This window comes from Colobus angolensis, unplaced genomic scaffold (genome assembly GCF_000951035.1).
Source record: "Colobus angolensis palliatus isolate OR3802 unplaced genomic scaffold, Cang.pa_1.0 Scaffold65, whole genome shotgun sequence".
Taxonomy (NCBI): Eukaryota; Metazoa; Chordata; class Mammalia; order Primates; family Cercopithecidae; genus Colobus; species Colobus angolensis.
The window spans coordinates 1173409-1177942 of NW_012120154.1; the positions used below are offsets into that span (position 1 = coordinate 1173409).

Sequence of the window (4534 nt, forward strand, 5' to 3'; positions counted from 1 at the left end):
CTAGTTGCCATAAACTGAAAACATTTTCTTCATATTTTGTGGCACAAACTAAAAGCATTCTGGATGCGGTTTGCATACAGTCCATCTCTGGCCAAAAAAGGTTTAAATTTATGGATAAACAGAGGAAGGGGGGTAGCCACTGCCTTAGTTAAGCCATTTTATTATCAAAGTCCATGTCTGATAGTGTGTATTTTTTAATTTAAAATTTTCCTGTGATTAATGTTCTGAAATTATCCTGCAATAAGTATAACCATGCTCATTTCATGTAGCAGGCTTAAATTTGTCTAACAGTATTTTATAGCTGACAGAAGCAGAGAGGAAACAGAAGCTTCTCTTTGGTCTCTTAAATTAAAATAAAAATAAAAAATAGAAACAGTCATGAATCTATACAGTTTTTCAGTCCTTTTTTATTTTTTAGTAAACATATTCATTAAGGCCCCTTAACAAGACAGGTCAGATCATTTTTAAGTCAAAGTGAAACTAAAACTTTAAAAGACATTTCTGCTTCTGGGAATGGTAAACCAGGTAATGAAGACCAACCATTCTGCTGAGGACAGCCAGAAAGTCTGGACAGAATATTTAAAAAATCTTAAAGGCAGAGGCATACTAATAAGTTAGTTAAGAATTACCATACACAAAAATCAAATTCAGGTGAACTGTATACTCAAATGTGAAAGATAAATAATAAAGCTTTTAGAAGATAATATGGGAAAATGCTTCAAAACGTAGGGGTAGGGAAGGATTTCTTAAATAGGATACAAAAAGTACCTAGTATTAAAAACCAAATATGACAATATTAGACCAACATGACTACACGAAAATTAAGAATATTTGCCCATCAAAAGACATCCTCCCTCTTTTTCCGACTGGAACCATGGAGTGTGTAGAAGAGAAGAAGGAGGCTCCTGCTGTGCCAGAAATCCTTAAGAAACAGTGAAGGAATTTTGCAGAGCTGAAGATCAAGCATCTGAGAAAGAAGTTTGCCCAAAAGATGCTTCGAACGGCAAGGAGGAAGCTTATCTATGAAAAAGCGAAGCACCATCACAAGGAATACAGGCAGATGTACAGAAGTGAAATTCGAATGGCGAGGGTGGCATGAAAAGCTGGCAACTTCTATGTACCCGCAGAACTCAAATTGGCATTTGCCATCAGGATCAGAGGTATCAGTGGTATGAGCCCAAAGGTCCGAAAAGTGTTGCAGCTTCTTCGCCTTCGTCAAATCTTCAATGGAACCTGTGTGAAGCTCAACAAGGCTTCAATGAACATGCATGCTGAGGATTGTAGAGCCATATATTGTTTGGGGGTAACCAAACCTAAAGTCAGTAGATGAACTAATCTACAAGCGTGGTTATGGCGAAATCAGTAAGAAGCGAATTGCTTTCACAGATAACACTTTGACTGCTCGATCTCTTGGTAAACACGGCATCATCTGCGTGGAGGATCTGATTCATGAGATCTATACTGTTGGAAAATGCTTCAAAGAAGCAAATAACTTCCTGTGGCTCTTAAAATTATCTTCTTCGCGAGGTGGAATGAAGAAAAAGACCACCCATTTTGTAGAAGGTGGAGACGCTGGCAACAGGAAGGACCAGATCAACAGGCCTATTAGAAGAATAAACTAAGGTGTCTACCATGATTATTTTTTTCTAAGCTGGTCCGTTAATAAACAGTACTTGCTCTCAAATTGAAAAAAAAAAAAAAGACGCCCTTGAGAAAATGAAAAAGCAGGCAACGTAAAACCAATAAAAGGCCCATATTCAAAATAATAAAGGGTTCTAACAAGTTCTAAAAGAAAAAAGATAACCCAACAGGAAAAGGGGCAAGAGGCTAGATGAAACATGTCATCAAATGAACGACAAGAAAACCTAAATTATCCAAATGGCCAATAAACATATGAAAAGGCATCTAGTCTCAACAGTAAGTAAGGGTGACGCAAAAGAAAATCATGAGGCCAAGCACACTGGCTCACGCCTGTAATTGCAGCACTTTGGGAGGCCGGGGCAGGTGGATCATGAGGTCAGGAGATCGAGACCATCCTGGCTAACACAGTGAAACCCTGTGTCTACTAAAAATACAAAAAATTAGCCAGGCATGGTGCAGGCGCCTGTAGTCCCAGCTACTTGGGACTCTGAGGCAAGAGAATGGCATGAATCCAGGAGGTGCAGCTTGCAGTGAGCCGAGACCATCCTGGCTAACACAGTGAAACCCTGTGTCTACTAAAAATACAAAAAATTAGCCAGGCATGGTGGCAGGCGCCTGTAGTCCCAGCTACTTGGGACTCTGAGGCAAGAGAATGGCATGAATCCAGGAGGTGCAGCTTGCAGTGAGCCGAGATAGCGCCACTGCACTCCAGCTTGGGAGACAGAGTGAGACTCCATCTCAAAAAAAAAAAGAAAAAAAAAAAAGAAGAAAATCATAATGATACACCATTATATGTCATAATGGCTAAAAACATCAAAGTCTGATATGATTAAGTGTTGCTAGGCTATGGAACAACAGAAATCTTCACACACTACTTGTGTGAATGTAAATTATTATGTCTACTTTGGAGAATGGTTTGGCTTGATTCTCCTAACGTTCAAGACAGGTAAGACCCATGACCCAGCAATCCCACTCCTAGGTACATACCTGGCAGAACGTATGCACGTGTACCCTAAAGGCACACACAGCAGCACTATCCATAATAGTCCCCAGCTGGGAACAACCCAAATATCCTCAATAGCACAAAGGTAAGGACACTGGTATATTCATAAAATAGAATGTCATACAGCACAAAAATGAAGGGACAGCCACACAGAACAACACGGATGAATCTCGCACACATAATGACAAGACACAAAAGAAGATACAGCATATGACGCCATGTGTTCAAAACCAGGCAAAACTATAATGTTTACAGGGACATGGGCAGTAAAACTAGAAAGGAAAATAAAGAAATCAAGAGTGGTTACCTGTAGGTGGAAGGGGAGCGACTCTGACTAGTGAAGGTCACTAAGAAGGGGCTGTTGGTCCGCTATAATGTTCTATTTCCTAACCTCAGAGGTGGTCATTTAAAAATAATTCATTGTTTTACATTTATATTTTATGCACTTTTCTGATTGTGTGATATATTTCACAATTAACACAATTAAAAAGATTTAAATCAATCTTTTTAAATCTTTAATTAATTTTACAAATATAAAATTAATACAAAAGGAAAAGTGGTATTTTTTGTGTAACTTTAAAAATTAGATCACAGAACCCAAATTCCTCAGATGGCATGCCAGGCCCTTCATCCTCAGCCTTGTCTTTCTAGTCTCATTCCTTACCACCCATCTTTCTTCACAAGTAGTCTGCCACACTTGCTCTCAATTGTGTGCTTTCTTTACCTTTACTTGTGATACTTCTCTGCCAAGAAAATCATGTAGACATATCCCAATCACCTTTCTGCCAGACTAGCTACAAGCTGTTATTCAAGACAGCCTGGGTGCCTCTCCTCTGAGAAACCTTTTCAGGAGACAGACTCCAGAGCCAGACTGACTGGTCTAAATTCCAGGTCTACCATTCACTAGCAGTGTGCTCTTGGTCAAAATACCAGCCTCAGTTTTGTGGCCTTCTCATCTGTAAAACAGGGTAAGGGGCTGAAGTGAAGATTAAATGAGTAAACATATATAAAGTGTTTGGAATGTGCCTGGAACAGAGTATGTACTAGGTAAGGGGGAGCTATTATCGTCAATACACTCTGACACCCTCCTCTCTGCTCTACCTTGTTAGATCCTCTGCCTCTGGGTTCCCATGGCCCAGTATTATAGTTATTTTCTTGTATACAGCCTTTATGGACAGTTAATTCCTCAAGAGCAGAGACTAAATCTTTCATATCCCAATCCTCCACCATCTAGAACAGTGCCTGGCAGGTAGCAGATATTCACTGAATATTTGCAGAATGAATAAACTGATTCCAAATTTGGATCTACATCACATATAGAAGTAGTCCTTTGGTGCTGCTCTATCCTGTGTGTACACCACAAACTGGAAGCATACTCTTGATGGGTTTCCTATGGCAATAACCTGAGAATACAGGTGTAGACTCCCTCTGGATAGCAACAAATGAGAGTAATACTACTTGTCCTGTCCACTTGTTGTAAAGCTACTGTAGGGCTGAAATGATAATGACTATGAAAACAATTTTCCCCCCCAAGACGGAGTCTTGCTCTGTTGTCCAGGCTGGAATGCAATGGTACGATCTCCGCTCACTACAACCTCCGCCTCCCAAGTTCAAGCAATTCTCCTGCCTCAGCCTCCTGACTAATTGGGATTATAGGCACCCGCCACTACGTCTGGCTAATTTTTGTGTTTTTAGTAGAGACAGGGTTTCACCATTTGGCCAGGCTGGTCTTGAACTCCTAACGTCGTGATCCACCTGCCTCGGCCTCCCAAAGTGCTGGGATAACAGGCATGAGACACTGGGCCCAGCCTTCTTTTTCTCTTTTAAAAGATAGACTCAGCTGGGCACGGTGGCTCATGCCTGTAATCCCAGCACTTTGGGAGGCCAAGG

At 40.6% G+C, this 4534-nt stretch overlaps 1 pseudogene; it reads left to right on the top strand.

Moving 5' to 3' along the window:
- The first annotated feature begins 874 nt into the window (after window positions 1–874).
- Window positions 875–1622, top strand: LOC105527755 (annotated as a pseudogene).
- The last annotated feature ends 2912 nt before the right edge of the window (window positions 1623–4534 follow it).